This window comes from Trachymyrmex septentrionalis, unplaced genomic scaffold (assembly GCF_001594115.1).
Source record: "Trachymyrmex septentrionalis isolate Tsep2-gDNA-1 unplaced genomic scaffold, Tsep1.0 scaffold83, whole genome shotgun sequence".
NCBI classification, from domain to species: domain Eukaryota; kingdom Metazoa; phylum Arthropoda; class Insecta; order Hymenoptera; family Formicidae; genus Trachymyrmex; species Trachymyrmex septentrionalis.
Window position 1 is genome coordinate 608,942 of NW_017306018.1, and position 23,842 is coordinate 632,783.

A 23,842-nucleotide genomic window follows, 5' to 3' on the forward strand; every position below is an offset into this window, starting at 1 on the left:
AAATTATATTGCATTAGTAATCACCTTTTATACAAATAATAATTATTTACTTTAATCAATAATAGCTGTCTTTTTGCGAAACATAATGTGATACTCAATAAAAAATATCAACTATACCTGTATTACACCTCCCTCGATATATCGCAAAATCATGATGCATAATGCACCTCTATAATTTACTAGATTTGTTGTATTTTATTGCAAATGTTATTTGTGTATCTTATACACACAGATAAATACTTCACACGCAAGTACATAACTCATTTGCATGTATTAATTTGTAACAAACTATATTGTTCCATCACACTCATATCAATTTTTTCATAAGAAAACTATAGATAAAGTAGAAATGGATGCTATTCCTCAGACTGACATCGACGGTGTTACTCGCGTGGAAATATATTGGATTCGGCCATAGCGTCCGTCGAAACGAGGTGAAACGTTACTTGGTATATCAGTGATCTCATCGACGCTTTACGACTATTTAATCGAACGCAAATGCGATCTATAGGCGAACACATTCGAACACGTCTCAAAAGACACAAAGATACAAAGAAAGCGTCGCTTGCTGGAGCGGCGTGATTGAGTCGGTCACCACCGTTGCCGCTGCCGCCGCTTTGCGACTTTTTAGGTTACCTTGAAATGCGCCGGCTTAACCTGCGCAGTGCTAATAGCGCGTCCACTGGCTAGTCGACACGAAACCCGGACTCCGACAGTCCGACCTCTCCTTGATTGCGATTTCAGGCAGAAGCGCAACGATAGCAGGATGCAAACGTAAGAGTAACGTTGCAAGGACAGACCCGCGAAAACGAGATTGAAATGAGAAAACCGACACACCGAATCCGCAAGCACCAACTTAGAGAAGAGGAGGAAGAGTCTCACAAATGCGGCACGCCACAGCGGCGCTCGCTTGCGCTCGCTCGCTCGCTCGTTCGTTCGCTCGAGGCTGGAGCTGATGTTTTTGATAGTGTTAATAGCGAGGGCGCCTTCTTCGAGTGAGTGAGTGAGTGCGAACGAGTGAGAGATCAAGCGCGCGCACGAAGTAGATCTGTTTCCAACCCGTTTTCGGCAGCAGCGGCGGTGGCGGCAGCGACGACGACGACGACAACGACGACGACGATGACCACGACGGCGGCGGCGGCGGCGGTGGTGGCGGTGGTGGTGGTGGTGGTGGTAGTGGTGGTGTGGTGGTGGTGGTGGTGGTGGTAGTGGTAGTGGTAGTGGCAGCGGTGGCAGTAGCAGCAACAGTAAAGTAGTAATAGTAATAGTAGTAGTACTGTAGTAGCAACAGCAACGATGACAGCGACGATTGAAAACGAATCATCATTGTGTTGCGCTCACAATAATTCCATACTTTCTGTAATAATTTCTTCCTTTCATTTTTGTTCTTAATATCAAATATTGAAATATATGTAAAAAAGATAATCAAGTGCAAACGCGCAAACAGTAAAGAAGTTTATCGTAGACTTTTTAAATACCGTAGTTATTGTGTACCAATTATGTCATCAACGCGAGTGTCATTAAACAAAGTAGCGATTAGTACTGTTGCTGAATGGGGGAATTATTTTCTAAGAAAAAAAAATTTAAGTTTTTTAAACCGAGGGATTTTTTGAAACGCGTTTAGATTCTTACCCGAGTACCTACTCCCTAAGTATTATGTTATCTTTGTTTGATATTCAGTGAGTAACGAGGATAAAACGATACCTGGATGATACTTGGAAAATATGAAGTTTTAGAGAATTTAGCAAAAAGTTTAGAAGAATTTTTGGGGGACTGTTTGGGAGGAGAATACAAAGAAATATCCAAATACGGTTAAAACATTGAGAGAATTGCAATATATATATAGAAATAACGAAGTAACTTTTCAAAGCAATGCTGGCGATTGAAAACCGATTCATAAAAATTACATTTTCATAATGTTTTTACAATTGAACATATATAATAAATACTATTATACTTTTATTATATATTTCTATAACATACTGCCACATTATTATAATAATAAATAATTACTATTATAATATTGTATTATGTAATACGGGAAAATAGGATAATTGTGCACATTTTTGTTTAGCACTTTTCCGATAAATGGAGCCGCTATCGCAGCGAAATTTCTAGGCTAGAGATAGTTTTTTCAAATATAACCATAAATTATATAATTCGAAAATGTAGTTAAGTAACAGTGAGTAGTAAAAATGAGAAAAAGTGAAATTACATTATTTCGATAGTAATTTTGACAGAAAATGAGACGGTAAGTCCGTACTCTTACTTTGTTTATTTAATTGTGCATATCTTAATAAAGTACGTTATTATATGCGTTTTTTGAGTAAATTATTCATTGAATTAAGTTAAAAAATTTTTGAGTTAATCGTTTTATAAGCCCTACACCTTTGCAATATAAGCAAAAAAAATCAAGTCCTGATGAAACAATGTTTTACTGATCATTGGCCATGTCAATTCTTGCTTGTTAACAAAATGTAATTTTTTTGATTGTATTAACACCACAAAACTTGCAACTTACACCGATAAAAATGGTGGAACCAATATGGCAAACAAAGATTGCGCTCCAATTATATTATAGATTTTCAGTGACATTCACAGTGTATATTGGAACTCAAAAAAATGTCTGGTAAAGTATTGTACTTACAATAAATTAAATAAGAAAAATGAAATAATAAAATAATAAGTTAAAAATTACTGCAATTATTGCAAATATTTAATGCAAATATTAATACAATGTAATTTAGCAGGCAAATACTGGGAAACCAAAAAATATACATATCTTTTTATAATAATATAAATATCTTTTTTATTGTCTAAAATTTTGAACGGTAAATTTCGCGTTATCTATCCTACGCCACGTGAAGGCATGACCATTAATACAGGACTTACTTACATATTAATAAGTTAAAAATTAATAAGTTATAAATTTTGCAGTATTAATACAATTTAATTCAATTTGAGTCAATAATTTTTTGTCAAATTAAAAATGTTTTCCCTTTTTCTAAAACTTAATTTTTTAAGTTATGTCACTTCTGAAGTAAGGGAACGATACGCTAGATTTATACGCTGTGGCATATCATGAATTATGTATCACTCTAACGTATTCTATAATCGCTGCTATTTTGTATGTATAATTTTTTAATTTGCTTAGATGTCTCTAATCTGAACATCAATCTCTCTTACTGAGGAAAAAAATGATTTAACAAACATACTTTACATATAATACAATGCGCAATGTAATAAAAATTATATATTTGTGCAATTATTTTTTTTTTCAATTTTTTTTCGAATTAACAATTAACATATGCATTATATTATATTTTTGCAAAACATCAAAATATTTTATTATTTTAACTTCTATTTTTATATATTTAATTTGCAAGATTGAAAAGATTACTTTGTAAAATTATTTACGATTGTTTTTTTTTCTTTTTCAAAAAATAATTAATTATCGTTATAAGTCGAGTCTAAAAAATAACACGTTATAATTATTTCAAAGGTAACAAGTCATTACTTTTCAGTTACTTTTCTCTTAATTTTGTATAATTTTTGCATTATTATTTTAAATATAAAAATCTTATATATTTCTGATATTACTAAATTTTTTTACTAATTATACTAAACAATCAATTATGTGCTACATATTATTTATAATAAATTTATATATATTTGGAATCAAAATTACAACACAATGTTAAGACGTGTAGTTCCACGCTCTGAGTGGTCGACTCCGTAATCCATAGATCTGAGTTCGATTCCACTTGTGCTCTGCATATGCGATTTTTCCGCATATTTTTAAGGAGAACATCGCTCCATCTGTGAATTAAAGCACTAACTTGTTCTTCTCTCAAAGGGCAGTGTTGCTCCAGTATAACTCTCTAAATGGGTTGGAAAGCCACACAGGGGAAAGTAAAGACAAAGACAAAGGCTGATATTCATAGTCAGTTCTTATATTCAAGACCGCCTTAAGTTCAGTCTGAGGTATCACAAATCAATTAGAGGGCCGCATTAGCGTCTTAAGACATTACTTAAGACAGTATATAAGAATCAACTATGAATACCGACCAAAGATTATGTATAAATATGTAGATGCGATATGTTTGACTTGGAAGTAGCTGTCTGCAAGCAGAAAGATATTAAGACTGAAACTTGTGTAATTTAAAATTTAATTTAAAAAATTTCCAAATTTTAAATTACATTAATAGTGTAATTAGATATATTGTATAAAAGCGCGTATATATGTAGCACAAATTGATACAACATAAAAAGAATACAGAAAAAATAAGAAAGATAGGATTAGGAAATTAACTCATGATGTCAGGTATCTAATATGGCTGTCTCGAAGAACAATGTTATGACCAGAGTTTGTAGATTGCAGACGTTGCTACATCAATATTGCGAGTAGTGGCGAGTGGGAGAGGACTGGAGAGAATAGCGTGGAAAATAGCGAGTGGATATCAATTGGATACCCATTCACAGTGCTTTAACAGTGGAAAATTCCTAGACATCGGTCCTGTTGTGAGTAGTCGTGCCGAATCGTAACGCGGTAAATCGAGATTTCAAAAATAACGAGCAGCAAAAGAAATTTCTTTTTCCGCCGCACTGCAGCTCACTATTTCCTAGGTCATTCGCTCCACTCTCCCCCACTCGTAGTATTCATATAGCAATGTCTGCAATCTAGAGGTTCTAGTTGTGATTAGTATAATTTTATTGTTTGTTTAAATAATACATGTACTTAGAGCCGGAATCAGAGGAATTCTTTAGATCTAGATTCTTTGACTAGGTTTAGACATATAAGGACTGATATGATTCTCAACCCCTCCACTACTACTATTACTACTACTACTGTTTACTTATATCTATAATATTTGCAAATACTGTTAATCATAAACTAAAGGATACCGCAAAACTATAATCAATTAGAATTAATTAATATGTAAATTTATTTATATTTCTATTAACATAATGATGTATGATAACAATACTATCGATTTGCTATTCTCATTATGGACAATAATTTTATATATAATTTTGAATGTACAATAATTATATATAATTTTATATGTAATAAATTAATTTTAAGTTATTACAGAATCTGTACAAGTAAAGAAAGCTAAAATAATTTCTTGGAACATTTGCATAAAGACGTACAATACTCGGCACATGCAACCGTTGAATAAATTAGCTTACCTCGTGGCAAGGATCAAACATTAAACGCGATGCCATTATTAAATAAGTAATTGTATCGAATGTCATGTTGAATGAACGAAATAATATTGATATAACAGTGTTGCAAATGCATATAGCAATACCCAATAAAATTATTTAATACATAAAATATTAAAAAATTTTTATTTTGAAGCAAATATATTTTTATATCGAATTTGTTACACACACAATTTACATTTAAAAAATAAAAAATAAAAATAAGTAAAAGCAAAGATAATTCAATTAAATTAAAGAGTATAGAAGCTCTATATGAGAGTATAGAAAGCAAGAAAAATAATAAAATAAATAAGAAATATATTTTTTTTCTTTTTATTATATATAGTCTTAATAAAGTACACAATCTTTTAAACTTGCATTAAAAACATTTTTAATCTTTTTTATTGGCGTTTTTCTATTTCGTTTTTTATCTCTTTTTTCTCTTTACTTTTTAATTTTTCTATTATCCATCATCCTTATTTCTATGTTAATTAATATAACATGTTTTTCTTTTATTTTTCTTATTTTTAATTTTTTTTATTCTATTTTTTGTATTCTATGCGATACTCTAGGATACAATCATCGACTTTTAGACTAGCTTACATATATCTATATACGCGTGTCACATAAAGTGACGCACAAAATCGGAAATATAATCTGCATAAGAAAAACTATGAAAAACGAGATTGTTGCTGACTTCAGCGAAAACGAGCGGCGAGGACGCGACACTAATGCTATGTACTCTGTCGAGTCAAGCACTTTGACTTGGGCACATGTTGTGCCAACTCAGCGACAATGTAAGCTCGTATCATCGAAAACAAGAGGAGCGAGGCAGAATTGAGTGGGCGAGATTAAGCCCTTGTTCGACAGCTCGTAGCGTATATCATGCGTTATACACCTCGCTTAACAGCGGTGAAATTATATCAAAGAAATATACTTCAGGAAGAGAAGAATGTATTTACATACAAGCTGATAAGTAAATTAATCGTACTGTAAGAACCGGTACGTTGATAAAATTAGAATATATAAATCTTATAAAATGTTTAACAAATTCTTTATATATATATATATATATATAATACGTTTTCTTTTACATATATTTTTTTACTCTTTTAACTTTTTTTCTTTTATTTAGATGCCATCTTCAAATATATATATATAACGATAAAAAGTTATTATACAAATAAAAATCTATTATATATAAGTATATCGTATACATATACATGTATATATAAACAAATATTTTTTTTTATTATATAGAGAAGATTAAAATGTGTTAAATTATAAAAAAAATTTATAAGAGTATAATATGTTGAAATTTATAAATTTGGTAAATTTGAAGAAAAGGGGAGCAATCCCAACGACTTTGACCCTGACATACGTTGCGTATGTTGTTAAAGTCATAACTATGAGTAACCTTCAGGAAGTTTCAGTCGTCACTCGTTATCCATTAAAAAGTTATTAATAAAAAAATATTCATCAATAAAACATAACTTTTGGACACGACTCTACTCCGATGAAACAAATTCTCTATCTTAAAAATACAAATTATTTTCTTATATAATATTTGTATGTTTAGAAAAAAGAATTTGTGTTTTTAAAGCAGAGAATATTTTATTGTGTATCATTTATATCTTTTTCATTCTTTTTACATAAATTGAAGTTTAAATCTAACATTTTTCTTTAAAACGAACACTAATTTAAAGTAAATTAAAATATGATTATATCGTTATCGCCTAAAATCCTATTAATTTTGACAAATATGTTACAAATATTTCATAATATATCATTTAATTAATTTGTTAATTAAAATTTAAAAAATTATCTTTAAATAAGCAAATTTGTTAAATTTCTTAAATTTCTTAAATTTCGCGTTTCCGAATTGTGTATACTTCTATTAATGTAAAAGATAAAATATCATACAAAATTTTTCTGATATAGCATTTAAATATACGAAAGTAATTAATATCATCCGTTATGATCGGTTAAATTGCGGTCTCAAAACACTTTTTGTGTAAATTTTGACTATAATTTAGCATCTCTAATAACATCTTGAACAGTAAACCAAGGATTATTATACAATTGTTCAAATAAATATCTCATTTTACGATTAATAGGATAACGATCTACAGCACGCGTGATGAATATAGCACAAAGATCCTCTAAGGATCTGTATGAAAGTATACTGATGGTGTATATATGCAACAGATCAAGAATATCAAATATGATCAAAGAAATCAAAATAAACAAGAGTAAAGTACATTCCTTGGCACATATTTTTCTCTTAAGTATATTCTGTTTAGTAATATTGTGATCGCCGTGGGTAGTACACACTTTAAACAATTTTAATCAGTATATGTCAATAACAGTCAGTAATTTTAACATTAGTGCATTCCATAGAATATGGTTCAAACGCGCACATTGAAGTCTTCCTGTCGAATTTGTCGATTTATCAGTTATCGTTTCTTAATGATGCCACTATGACATATATTTCTAATAAAGGAATTAGATCTTAATGATCATACTGTTGTCAATTTGGACATATTTTTGTCAAGAAGTAAGTAAAATACTGCTTATTATTTATTTATGTTTACTATTAAGTAATGTGCTGAATTATTTTTAGTTACTTCAACAATAAGTTTTAAATCCAAAAACAAATTGGTGGAGCGGATAAAATACTAGATGAAGTAGGTAAAAGAAAATACAATACTGGACAATTAGAGGACAATGAATTTTCGGTGGAATTAAACGCGGTATTCAGAAAATGTTTATTTTATCTATATCAAACCGATCCATTAAAGCTCTTTTGCCAATTATTCGAAAATATGTCGCAACTGGTTTTATTACTCATACTGATAAATGACGCACATATGATAATTTGCAGAATAAAAATTATACACATTTAACAATAAATCATGGAACAAATTTTGTTGATTCTAAATAGTACTCATACAATAGATTGTGGAGATATGTGATCACATATTCTTTGCTATAGCATACGAGATTATCATTTTGTACATTATCTCGCAGAATTTCTGCTTAAAAAAAGTTCATAATTACAATGAACAGATTAATAATTTTTTCGATGTTATGAGTTCTATTCATTAGATCGTTTAAATATTAATTAAAATTTTCGTTTTACACATATATTAACTACTTTTTTCATTATAATTCCCTATATATATATTATGGTGGTAATTTTCACAATATTTTTATAATTATAACTTTTTAATGGATTACAAGTAACAACTAAAATCTCTTGATAGTCATTCATAACAACATATATCAAGACTAGGGATTGCTCTTATTTTCGTCATTTTTATTCCTTTCAATTTAAGACAAAGAGGGATAGATTAGTGTTTAGGGTAAGGAAGAGATGAGACGCACAGAAGTGGAGGTGGGAATAGAGGAGAACGAGTGGAGTTACGAACGGCATGAGGCACTATGAGGGCGAAGTTATCCAATTATTGTCTAACCTGAGAGCAACTTTACTTGGCAAAGAACTCGTAGGGAAAGGAGGGAAAGCTCCGTCCTGTCGAATTCTCCCTATCCTCTACAATCACTAGCCACTATAAAGTTTATTTCAAAACTTGCCGTTTTCACAGAGAGAGAGAGAGAGAGAGAGAGAGAGAGAGAGAGAGAGAGAGAGAGAGAAGTAATTGGGTTTTTGTTAGTGATTTGTATATTTAAATGACTTCGCTCTCAAGTAGACAAATCATATGAATGAATCTTACAAGGGACTTTGAAATACTTTTTACTTAGGAACTAGTCAGAAGTGTTTTACTACTGAGATTTTTTTATCGGGATGCAAGAACTATAATATATCACGAATTCAAACAAATTAATTGAAAATATTTTTTTCAAACTGTTTTAAGAAATAGAATGAAGAGGGAAAGAAAAAAAGAGAGGAGGGAAAGAGGAAAAGAGAGATAAAGAAGAAAGAAGAAAGAGAGAGAAATCTTTTTTCATTTCTCTATAAATAAAGAATACTATCTAGAATAAAGATATAAAATACAAAACTAAAAATAAAACGAAATAACACGAAACTTAATAACACAAAAAGAAAAATAATGTCAGTTCCAAATCGTCAATTCTAAATTCATCATGAAGTATATATCAAGAGCATCCAATACAATCTTACTATCATATTTGTTTCGAATACGATTTTTCATATGTCAAGAAAATTTTGGTGCGAAGAAGAAAGAAAAGAGAAAGAAAAGAAAAGAGAAAGAATAACAAGCAAGGGATAAGAAAGTCCAATTATGACGATGAGTATCAGTGGCGGTAGTTTGGCCATTCTCGTTCTCACGAAAGGGAGAGATTGTGGAAGGGTTGTTGCTCTCCGTTCACCATACCTTCCGTCTCCGAACGAACAGCTAAGAGAAGAATGGTAGAGAAGGAAGGAGAGGCGACTACTTAAAGTTGGCGGAAAGTTTGGTTCGGCAGCAAAGTTAACTGAGTTAAGTTCTCCACTCCTAAAGCGAAACTTCGCTACTTCTCTCTAACGCTCCTTTCTCCTCCTCCTTCTCGTTGTTCCTGCTTTACTCTCGCCTCATCTCTCCTTTTCTCTCATAAACGACAAGCGGTTTCTCTTCAACATTCCGGATTGTCTAAAGGAGTGTGTTTTGGGATTACTTTCTTCTTCCATATGACTTCCGGTATATCACGTAAGAGAAAGAAGAAGTTAAGATATATCTCAATCGTCATAAGCTACGGCTTCCAACATACAATCTTAAAAATGAACAAAACAATATCCTATTAAGTATATTTAAAATTATATATTATATATTAATTATATTAACGGCGTCAACGCTATTAAAATTGTTCAAAAATCGCTTCATTTTTTCTGTAAAAAAATGATAAGAGACGATAAATGATCTGAGAGACGGATTAGGCATTAAAGAATAATACGTTAAGTCTAATACTCGATAAGAGTAATAATTCTAAAGAGAATTGAGATTATACCTATCAAAAGATTACTATCTGACGAAGAATCATAGTGTAAGCGAATTATAACAAAGCAACAGCTTTAATACAAACCATTGTAGATTTGTTAAATTCTGCAAATGCAATTTGTCGGCCTTGAAGCTGCATTTCTCTTTTGCACGCATCAACACATGCGACGCACGTGACAAGACGCAAACTGTTTTTCCTATGTCTTCCTTTGCTGCCTATTCTCGCAAGCAAGTAAACGAGCTCACGGATCGATGTAGATACATGCAATAGTACTCACCACTCAGTAGTAAGCTCTTAAGCTAATCGACTGACTCACTGATTATGGGTTTCAAGCCAATGCAAGAATTTCTTAACGAGTTATTAACTTCTTTAGGGTTATTTGATATTATACCAAGAAAAAAATTTTGATTGCATCAACGAGACACATGTAGTAGATTACCTTTTGGTGAATGAATAGAATACTTTAATTATGATTGGACTCGATATAGATAAATTTTTGTATTTTTGTTAAATGTGGCGAAACAGTTTCTATTTCTTGGGATCAGACTTTCAGATGATGCTAAACACTGCACAGCTTTTTTTTTTAATAAGTTTGAGAACTCTAACTCGATATTTTAGCTAGAACAGCTGATAGATTCAACCGTGGTGAAATTAGATAAGATGACCTATTCCGTATAATGGTAGAGGTCTAGTGATCTGAGAGCTCGACCAATCAGAAATTGAGCTCATTTGCAATGTGAATGATGTGAATTTCTGCAAATGAACTCAAAACTTGATTGAACAGTGACAGATCCCCCTACTACTTGCGCATCCATGGGAATGAGTCATCTTATCTAATTCCACTATGAATTCAATCATAAAGATTTGATTAATATTTTTGCTTGGACCCAAATCTCTAATTATAGATGAATGAGGCAGAATAATATTTCTGATAAATAAATAATTATATAAAATAAAATAAAAGGCGCAACATTATGAGATTTTTGTTATCAACATTTTGATAAAATAATTCTTTGAATGTGAATTGCCATAATTAGAAACAAAGATGAAAATAAATAAGAGATACGTATCATAGTAATTTCAATTTTGTACAAAAATTAAGATAATTATATCAGATTTTTTCAATTAGATAATTCTTTAGTATTAAACTTATATTTAAATATAAGACAAAGATATAATATGTATAAAGGGATAGTACAGGGAATGTTCGCTACAGTTTCAACTAATTTGAAAACAGATTTTCGTTATATCGAAAAACATTGAGAGAAAATGATTAAGACAATCTTTTTAATGATTTTCAGAATATATCCAAATATTCATATTAAAAAAATATTTTCTAGAAGCTCTTTACTTCTCTTAAGTCTGCGGTGCTTTTTCTTGCAGTATTGCTACTATCGTATGGCAACGGTGCCATACTGGTAGCACTGTTGACCATGTTGCTAGTTTGACTTCAAACAATGCGAGTTTCCATACTAAGCAGCTCGAATTTGTTTAACAAAAGGCACTTAAAAGTTCGAATAAGTAAACACAGAAAATAGATCCATGGTACATTATAAAAATACAATTGCATTGTTTTTAATTATTGCGAAGAGAATACTTCAATCACATAACCTAAGATTGCATCTCGATTGGTTTTCATATAATGAACCAGCACGAAACAATACAACAAAAATAACGTCTGACTTATCACGGAAATTCAACAGATCAGCCAACAGCGTAGCCAGCAGACTGCACAATTTCCAGCATAGCAGCTAAGATCGCCAGCACAATATATGCAAGCTATCCTATAGGAAAAAACATCGTGTGTCGCAGACTTTAGTGATACTGTTCTTCGTGGAAAACAAATATTTGTATCGGGCGCATTTTTAAACTCATTGAAGAGATGACTTGTCTGGAATTTTAGAGTTGAGACAGATTAATATAAATAGATGTTTAGCGACGTAAAATTCATTTCTTCCCTACGTAGTTTGTGTATAAACGCCTTCTTTAAATCTATTCTTTATTTTCTTCTTTTTCAATATTTGATAATTTTCAGACACCCTATATACATGATACATCCATGAGACACGCGCGCGCGCGCATACATAGTCACGACGGGTTAATACAAGTGCGTAAAGCGCGCGAGTGGCTGGCCTGAGTAGTTTCACGAAGAGTTTCCTCCTGGTCTCACAGTGCGCCGAGAGATACGGCATCTTGACTCCTAGTAGAGTAGCAGCGCCGTCAAAAGAGCGAAGCGAGAGAGAGAGAGAGAGAGACGGAATGAGAGAATAAGGTAAAGGAGAGGGGAGGAAGAGTGTAGCACAAGCAATGGCCGCGAGACCCGATCGATGTCTCGGCAACTTCCCCCTTCCACCGTTCAACGCGACACGTCCCTCCTCCGTGCCATCACCATCACAACTCGCCTCATCTCGCTCTCGTCAGCGTCTCTACCCTCGTCCCGCCACGACTTCACCGAGCATTACATTCTCCCTTCCCTTTTCGCCGAACTAAATCCCAGATAGTCGCTCGCTACCGCACCGCTTGCTTGCCTCTTCGAGTCTGTTTACAATGGCGATGTACTACTCCCATTATCCTCAGTGTACTTCACCTTCGAACCAACTGCATCGCCACAGTGACAACGACGACGGTAGCAACAACGATGATGATTATGGAAAAAGAGGCGAATCATGCTAACGTCTCTAAACTGATCCGAAAGATCTACGCTTCATACACACTAAGATTCTTGAATATTTTCTCTTAGTACGATGCTATATAACGTAAAACTTTGATTTGGACGATTCATGGCTTCATCGTGAATGAAGCTTTCTTATGATGTTTCTTCTTGTTTTATGACGAAAGAAATTACAAGATATATTACAAAGAAGTATAAATTTCAATGCGATTTCATTGTTGAATTGAAAGATACTTTGAATGATCAGATAGACATTTTTGATAGAAAAATCTTTATAGAGAAGTAACGAAAATAAAATTGTTATGTTGGTGTTAATAGAAATATATTTAAGAGTTTATAAGATATGATTGAGATGAGAGATTAGTAGAAAAACTTATAAAATTCTTTATTTCTTGAATGTCTATATTATATATACTATGTGAAGATCTCTTGAACAAATGAGAACTTTTCTTGTAATACTTTTACTATAATTCTCGATCCCTAATAGATTCCACATGACCAGTGAAATCAACAAGAAAATGTATCGAATAAAACATTTTTTTAAATATACAATGTAAATATTTGTTAGGAATGATCACTAAAGGCGATTAGTTTCGACAGAAACTTTCAAAAATTTTTGTTCGCACTCGTAACTCTTCTAATTAACTGTACTTATACTAAACAACTGATGATCATGAGACGAAGGTTACCGATGGGATCCATAAAATGTAATATTTTGTAATTTGCGTCATTATATCCGACTCTCTTTGCGAATTATTCGGTCATCATTGATCATCGATCTCTATATCGCCTCGCTTTCGAAACAGAGGATTATAAGATGCAGTACATTAAAATCATAATATGATTTTACTGTATTATCTTCATGAGATGTATAAAGATTACCGATGGAGATACTGCGATGGTATCATTATAGATTATTAAAGTTTTAGCCTATAAATATTGTAGAACAGCAAACTTTTTATGTTTTATTTTTTCAAAATAAATGTAATAACTGATCGTTACATACGTTCGTAAATGTTCGTTAGAAAAATTCTAGTTAAAAATATTAGTTTAGCGTGCAACGTATTGTATTAGTGCAACATTAAATAAATATTAAGAAACATAATAATAACTAACCGTTTGATAATATTTAAATATAAATTTGCAAAAATTGCCAATTTAAACTTTATAATTTGCACAATCATACAATTTTTATAATAAGATTTGTTGTAACTCCAATTGAGCGAGAGAGACAGAGAGAAAAAGAGAGAGAAACGCAATTATGGTGTTGGAAAGTATTAATTGTTTGAAAAACAAAATATATAAGAACAAAAATAATAAAACTTTGCAAAAATAATAAAACGTATAATTAGCATTGTGTAATGTTATAATTTTAATATAGTAAGCTTAATATAATAAGCGCATAATTCAAAAGAACAAGAAAGAACTCGACTATTTAAATTAGTAAAACGATGTATATTACACAGGAATTATTTCTGCATGACACGATATGCGCGGGAAATAGCAAACTTTGTCGGAACTTTCGAGCTGCTATATACCTGTTCAATTCTGATAATATATAATCAATCTTCTTAATCAACAACATTTATTATGTTTCTATTACAAATTTAATTCACTTCCAAAAATACTAATATAAAAATAATAATTTTCATTTATTATTATTTACTTTTATGTTCCTATAGTTTCTAATAATTTTTATTCTTATAATCTTATTTTTTAATTAACACTTATTTTTTTATTTTTTTAATATTTCGGCATTATAATCAGAAATATTTGTAACATATAGATATATTAATTATAAAAAATTATTTAAAAAATCACATAAAAATTTTTTTTAATTAAAATTTATACTTTTGTACAAATTAATTTGTACATAATGATGTTTTAATTTTGCCGAACTTCAGTATTGTTATTTTCAAACTGGCCGTCCTTGCCAATTAAAGTATCTTTTTTTTTGCATCAACGAAGTCGAATATTTATTTTGTTTCTTTCCTTAGGGCCACCGAACAAACATTGCCATAATATACTTTATGCCTTTTTGTTTTATGTCACTCCGTGTCATTCGCAAGACACAACGTAAGTAATAAACAAAAAAAAAACATAACTCGGCCCTTACTCAGCTACACAAACATAACGCTGCTATAATCAATTACCCATAATTCCGATCGCGCTCGCTCGCTCGTTCCCCCTCAACTCTTTCATTCGTTCTTTATCCCTCTTCTGTCTCGCCCTCATCCCTCCTTCTCCTCTTGCCTCTCTTATTCTCTGATAATTAAGATCATTGGGTATCTTGGGGATTACCTCCTTTCTTGCAAATGAAAAAAAATTGCCAACTTTTCACTTTTTTTTAAATTAAAAATTAATAATGTGCAATGTTATTCACATTTTGTATTTTACTCATGAAACCTATTTTCTCTATGGAAAATCTGTTGTTGCTTTAACAATAATTTTCAATGCTACAAATATATGCACAGAATGTCTTATTATATGTATTTCAGGTGAAAGTGGAAACAGTTTCGAGAGAGACGTACCTACTTCAGTAACGGTTTTTTTTCTAAGTGGAGATTCCAAAATGATAAGAAAGCCACCACTTTTTTAAGATAAAATTATGTAATTTTTATATAATACAATTCTTTTTCTTATTCTGTAAAAAAAATTAGATAGTAGAGAAACTGAAAATTCAATAATTTATAGAGATACTTTATACTTTATTCTGACAAATTTTGACATAAAATATAATAATATATATTGTAAAGTATTAATTTCTTGATAATTATAAGTATCTGAATATTTTTATGCACAGAAAAATGAGATGAATCCATTGATGTTAAGAAAACACATTGTTGCTTTAAAAAAAATGAATAATGCAAATTGCACAATTCATCTTATTATTCTGTACATAAAAATATCCAGGTACAATAATTGAAAAATGTATAGTTTACGAGATTTATATTTCATGTCAAAATGTGTTAAAATAAACTATCTTGTATAAAATATCTCGTAAATTATTAATTTTTTGGAACAACTCTAATATAATACTTTCATATCCATAATTAGAGGAATTAGAGGAATCATATTATTTAGAAAAATTATGTCAAATTGCAGTACTTTATTTAAAAAATAAGCCCTTGTTCCATCTTAATAATCTTATTTCGCATTCCTTGCTTTTATCCTATTTGCACTCAAGGTCAAATAGATATCACTGTTTGATGCATTTATTTATTTATTTGAGATCCTACATCTTTTATACGTAACATTATTTTCCTAAATTTCTTGTTTTCAATTTCTTATTTTATTAGTCTGGCACTTTTTCGTCACCCCGTATATATTATATATTCATTACGAAACTATTCTCACAATTACGTTATTGTTTTGTACAGAAAAAATTATTTCAATTTTCAATAAGAAATTCATCAATAATCGATGTATAAAAACTTTAAATATAGCTGTGTTGAAATGGTGACCCATCGGATTGAGAGACAGCATAGAGAAAGAGAGAAAATATATCGGGGAAGGGAGAAACGCTCGAACCGTTGTAACAGGTGCTCCCACTTCTTCACCATCTAGCTGCCTTGTCTCGACACCATCTCTCTTTCTCTCTCCTCCAATCCCCACCATTGTTTTCTCTTTCTATATCATATAACATTTCCTGTCCCCACATCTATCTCCTTTGCCACGATATTTAGTCTCTTTTACGTAAGCTAGCAAACTGACCTGACTCAACTATTCGACCATACTACTATACTATACTCTATGACATAATCCTAATCTTCTCTTTTTTTTCTCTATCTTCACTTCCATTTTTCCAACTGCCATTATTCTCATTCATTTGTTTATTTTCGTTTACGTGTCAAAGAAAACTTTCAATGATTTTGAATTCCGGCAATTTTGAATTCAGTCTTACTAACCAACATTCTATCTATCAATGAAATAGATAAGTCTGCAAAAATCGCTAATAAATACTTTTCAATACAAACATCTATATACATGATTTTCTCCGTTCTTTCATGAAATAAAATACAGAAGTTATATGTGTACATATTGTAATACATAAAAATAAAACAAATACGTTTCTTAACCTTTGAATAGGTAAATAATCGCGAAGGGTCGCGAGCAAGAGTAAAATGCTCTTAATATCATTGCAAGGAGTCTGAAGGTTGTGCTGGATCAGTGCAACTGAGATGTACAGTTATATGCCATTTGAATAACTGATTCGAATGTAAATGTTAGTTTCATTCAGATTTGTCAAAAATTACTTTGTCATAACGTCTGTTGTTATCATTATTTAAAAGTAATACTTTAGCACAATGTTAGCACAACCTAACACAATTTAAAAAATTGGAAAAAACAAAATGGGAGGTTGACAAAAAAAAATCGTTTTTTCACTTTTTCACAACGTATTTTTTACATTACGATATTAATATTCGTGCACAATACAGCATAAATCTAGCACAATTCTTAAAAAACGTTAATTCTGAAAGGCTAACTTTGTATAGGTTAATAATAATTCTCTGATCTGACAATAACAAATTAATAAGAAATCTCAATAATCTAAATCTGACAAAGGTTATTGTTATTTTACGTCATATCATTAAAAATATTTGTTAAATATTTATTTTCATTAATAGATCTAAAAGAAAATAACTTCAAAAAAAAATGTTTCTTCGCTATTTAAAAAAACTTTACTATGGCTAGAAAAAATAACTGACATAAAAAGAAAAATATTGAAACAAAAAACCTAGTGTGGCTACCTCCGATAAGCGTGAAACAAACTTATTACTTAAAAAAAGCAGAAAAGAATAAACAAATAAAGGAAAACAAGAAAGAAGAAAAGTAGCACAATAAGAAAAAGTTAAAAGGCAATCTGCAAAAAAATTGTTAAAGAAAAGAAAAAACGAACAAAGAAATTGTTAAAAGAAAAAAATACTTAACAAAACAATTAAAAAGTACTTAAAATTTCTCTATCTTTAACACAGTCATATTAGAAGAAAGATTTATCTTATTTTTCCAACATTATAATTAAATATATATAGTTAGTTATATTAACAAATTGAAGTTTTAATATAATAATTAAAACAGTATAAACAATTTCATAATTAAAAATAATAAACAGTTGTATTCTTGTTAAATGTTGTTAAATGTAAAATTTATAATTTATAATAAACTAAAGGTAAATAAAAAGTATTACCACAGAAATTCTTAGAAATTGCTTCATTTTATTTGCACGACACATATATCTAAATATTGAATCAAAAAAGTTTTGGGACAAGTATTTTGATTGTTCGGATAGAGTTCAAACGGTTTACAAGTTTTTCATATTTTTAAAATAATTAATTAAAACAGTTTTTATTAGCATGTTAATAATGTTTTAACTTCATATTTTAATTGTTTATAGAATTAAATCACTTCATATCGAAAATTCTTGTACAAATTAAACAATCTTAATTCTGCATCGTTATGTGCCCAATTAATGAGATGTGCCCAATTTACCTTAACTCTTAAACGCCACATTGCGGGAACAACAACTTAGGTATGGCATATCCATTTCAATTCAATTGCTTAAAACTTTCACAAAAAATAAATATATTATAAATAATTTTTTTTTCAGACATTAAAGAAAATTACGGATTAAAGATATTACAAACAAATATATGTATCTTTATTAATAAAAAAAGGTTATAAGTAATGGAAAAGAATTGGAAAAAGAAAATCACCATACCAAAAGAAAGTACACCATAACGAAAAAGGGTTAATCATGTAATACAGTTGTTTCGTACATGCAAAGAAAAAGACTCCTGTTAAGATAGCCCCCCTATCAGTGATAAATGAATTCTAACACATACCAAAATTAGGTGCTCGAACAGAGTTTGGCAGAAAAAAAATTATTGGGGAGGGGAGGGGGAGGGGGCTAGCTTAATATTAAGTTAGCCCTCTTAATAAAAAAAGTAAATAATTATTGCGTAAACAAACAAAACAAATACACCAGAATTAGATGCTAATTAAGTGCTCCAAAGAACGACTAAAATAATTAGAAAATATATATTATATACAGAAATTTGGCGTCAGTCGAACAGTCAACTCATAAGAGAGAAGTTGCTTTAAAAAATTAGATACTCAGACAAATTTGATGTTAAAACGTTTGTTTTTTAATATTTAAGAATACCTAGTCATCGAAATAGGTGCTCATTCCGCTTAGCAGAAATTCGATCTCCAACATTAGTAATGCAGTCAACTCACAAGAGAGAAGTTGTCTTAAAAAATTAATTAAGTTAATAAGAATAAATACATGCGATAATAAATACAATAAACTGTACTACTCTCTCTCTATTATATTATAATAATAACGGTATGTACATAGTAACACGTTTAAGTACACGCTATCACTATAATGATTGTTACGAATTATACAGAACGTTTTCCTACTTACTTTTGCGCATCGATTGAATTTTAAAAGAAAAGTTGATAGATATCTACTAATCAAAGTTACTTTGTCAAAGTTTACCGCGTGACCTATGTTCGAGGACGAATTTCTGCCGATCAAAAGAAGCACTTAATTCGGCAACTAGATATCCTTAAATAATATTAAAAGACAAACATTTTAACACCAAATTTGTTTGAGCACTTAATTTTTTAAAGCAACTTCTCTCTTGTGAAAAGAGAGAGTGCCGACTGTTCGACTGACACCTAATTTCTGTATACATTGTATAATTCTATATACAATATATATTTTCGAATTATTTTAGTCGTTCCATGGAGCACCTAATTAGCATCTAACTAACACCTAATTTTAGTATATGTTAGAATTCATTTATCGTTGGTGGAAAGGCTAGCTTAACAGAGATAAGAAAAAGATGAGTCGTATCATGAAATATTTTTATTAATACAAATGCATTAGATAATGCATCAGATCATTAATGCAACTGTACTAACAATATAGCGATAGAATTAATGTAATATATGATCGCGATATATATTAATATAGAAATGGTATATTGCCTTGAGAAGTGTCTATTTAGTAAGCGAGAAATTTATGACGCGTGATGTACCGGCCGATTAGATATACATTATTACATCGAAGATTCATATTGCTCGATATTACGGAGACAATCGATGTAACCAACGCGGCTGGCGGCGTCGGCGGCGGTGGTATCCGTGCCTCGTTCGCCACTGCAACCGTCGCTGTCGTACTTGTACAAGTCCCGTAAGCACACGGCCGGACGCGAAGTGTAACGATGCCCCAAGATCGATAATAACCGCGGTATGGCGCGGTTTGGTTCTTTCACTCCGAGAACTACTCTCGTGCGTACTCACACTCGCGAGACCGAAACATTTTTTTCTCTCCCCCTCTCCTTAGTCCCGCAAGAGTTGTAGGCCGCAACGTTTCCATTCTTAACTCACCCTCCCTCTCGTATATCGTTCATCCTTCCGATTTAATCTCGCGCGTCATAATTGCTCGGTAAAAAGTAATGAAGGATAGGGAGAGCAAAATTCAGAGCAAAATTCAGATACAAAATAACGAGCCTTTTGTCGAGAGAGAGAGAGAGAGAGAGAGAGAGAGAGAGAGAGAGAAAATGAATGACTCTCTTTATTAACTTTCTCTCAGCTATTTCAAATACAAATAATCTCGACTTCCTTGTATAAAACAAATCTTCTAAAGATTATTAAAGTGTTTTATTATTTTCTCGTTCTCCTGTTATTATTATTTCTTCTACTATATCCTCCAAAAATTTCACAAATTTATCATATGATGCACTCGGTGAATGATATAAAGGAGACCGAGGCCAGTTATCGTACGAGACTGATTGTCAAAATGCTTAAATATAATTCAATCAATATATGGCATAAAATATATACAATGCTTTTGATGCAAACCATTTTACACAATAAATCATTATTATATCACCAATCTACAATAAAAAAAAAGCGATTTTTTTGCCACATACCGATTGAGTTATACCTAAGCATTTTAACAATCAATCTCGTACGACAACTGACGCCGGTCTTCCCTATCATTCACAGAGTGCATCACATGATGAATTTGTGAGAACAAAATAAACAAAATAAATGGCGAAAAAGAGTCGTCGCATAATATATATAATTAAAGAAAATAGTCATAGATACATAAAATAAAATAAAATAAAAAGTACAACGGCGTATATTAAAATATAAAACAAACAAGTTTCGGCTGCTGGATTGAATTTGTGAGATTTTTGCAGAATGTCTTAGCTATTTTCTCTCGAAGAATAAGAGGGAAGAAAGGAAGAGAGACAAAGAGAGAAGAATATCGTTATTGAAGGGACATCGAAATACTCGTTGAATAATGTTTGAATTGTCTGTGAGATTTGCAAGTTAGTAAGTTTAGCTTGTGCATGAATAACGTGCAATGGACCTGAGTGTCGAGAAACTAACACTATAATTTGAATGACTTGCCTTTTCAATGCATATATAGGATAGTGGATAAATGTACACATATCGCCCATCACTTAAAGAAGAAAAATATCTTCTTAACAAAATTAGATTTTATCTTCGATTATATTCACAACTGATCTTATCTGATTTGTAGACAAAAGTAGATTTCGAGATCTTATTGCGACATAATTATCATTCAAAGAAATATTATATCTACTATACATATAAACATACATATAGAATTGTATTCACAAGAGACAGAGAGAGAGAGAGAGAGAGAGAGAGAGAGAGAGAGAGAGAGAGAGAGAGACAGAAAGTAATATAAACATTAACTAAATAAAAATAAAATGTATATTATATGCCATTAGAAAAATTACAGAAAAATTAAAACATTATATTAAAATGTTTTCTTTATAAATTACTTTTTATTATTTACATTTGATATAGCATTTTAACATTTTGGCATATCTATATGTATGCATATTTATTTTTCTACATCAAATTTTTCATATATTTTTAAATAAAACTCTTGCTAACTAATTTTGAAAAAATGCAAAATTTAATGAAATAAAAATCAAATAGTTATGATTTTATCTTAAGATATATCATTGTTTAATTATTGTTTTATTATTTCTTAATTTTATTGCATGGAACATTCAATGTACTATTATACACGACAAAACGATTTATACCTCAACGACCTATAAGCATTCCCTAAATCTTCATAAGTTTTGTGATGCTTTTAGATTAAGGAAATCTAATATTAGACCTCGTTGTACCAGTGTTGTGAATTGAGCTTCTTTTTTGGCGCATGCGTGATTAAAACAGAAGTTGGACAGCGATGTATACATGAGATGGCGATGTTATAGGCGCAAACATCTTGGCGCGAATCTTCGGAAGATCTTAGGTTACATGCGAAGTAATAACATTTAATAATAATTTTTGTGCATGATGTATTCTATAAATGAAAGAGCTAAGAAACGTTGAATTTCAGCATTCATGGCATTCAGCTAAATGACAGCACTTTCAAAGGATTAACATGTCATTCTGTAAAAAATAAATTATTTTGTCTTGTATACAATAAAATCATTAGATGTTACAAAACAAATTTAACTCGATACTCACAATAAAATTAATAAATTTTGATGTATGATTGCATATGGGTGACCAATGTCTCACCTTTTCACTCATATTGGGTACGTTACTGATACTACATTCATCACGCATGCGTCAAAAAAGGAACTCGATTCACAACACGTAGTGTTACACACTACATTATACAGCAGGCAAGTTCAAAACTAAAGACGACTTTGTTACGCATTATGCAAATTATCTCAACCAATTGTCAATTATTTCCGAACTGCAACTTCATCAATGTTTTCACTGTTAATGAATCATTGGACATCATTTTATTGGAATAATAGTCAGGAATCAACCAAAATGATTTCTTGTCCATCTTGATAAACGCTTGTACTAGGATAGCGATCATGTAACTTTTTCACTAGAGAATGTGAAAAGTGAAAATATTTTGTATAATGTGTGTACACGTACATACATGCATATATAAAAATTTTCATGTTTCCACTCTAAAGAAAAAGTTACGTGATCGCTACCCAGTTAATATGACAGCATATAGGTATTACTATCAATTCTTTATGTAAATTTCTGAACATTTCTATTCATTGTTTTCTAAGAATTTTTCTAAGAAAATATCTTATTTCTATTTTTTATAATATATACATTTAATTAGTATATATCCAAACTGCGAAAAAAATATAATATTGATTTTGAAAAGAATATAAAACGTACACGTTAGATAAAAAAACATAATAATAATAAAATAAATAAATGATAAAAAAGGGAAAGCAAAATATTTCGGCATTTACTGGGAAAACGACACTTGCGCTATCGTGTTCCAAAGTTAACTCGCAATTGCGATGATAATGCCTACTCCCTGCTCATTGTAATTAATTGTAATAAATTCGACGTTAAAACAGATCTGTGCGTGTGTAAATGCATATGTGCATAAGATGCCACGAAAAAAAAACACATGACGTGATGCATATCATATCACATGACACAAACTATTACGATACATAGAAATTATTTGTTATTGATTCTACAATATCATATGTTAATTTTTACAATTATTTTTTAATTATAAAATTAATTCTTTATAATTACTTTTTTACAATTATAAAACATTAACATAAAATTAATTTTTTTTAATTTTAGAATTATTTACTTCCCAATTCATCATTAATTATAAATTAATATTTATAAATTTATTTTATTCAGCAGTCAAATCATTTTTTACAAATAAAAATCTCAGAAAATATCTAAACATGTGTGCGAAAGAATAATTTGATTTTCTTGTGTAACTTCTTTAATTTGTTAATACTTAACAATTAGTTTTTATTAAATTTGTGTATATTTAAATTAAATATTTTTGTTAAAAGTTGTTAATTAGCACATTTTTATATGTTAATATTAAATTGTCACTTTTTTACATAATTTGTTTTAATTTTTATTGTTTTATATATATATATATATATATATATATTTCGTTCTTTAAAATGGCTACATTATTGTATACGC

At 30.4% G+C, this 23,842-nt stretch overlaps 1 protein-coding gene across 2 annotated transcripts in view; it reads right to left on the reverse strand.

Moving 5' to 3' along the window:
* LOC108755088 (C-terminal-binding protein) overlaps nt 1-23,842 on the reverse strand; it is a 54,238-nt gene that overhangs the window by 25,235 nt on the left and 5,161 nt on the right. The gene's annotated exons all lie outside the window — the stretch shown is intronic.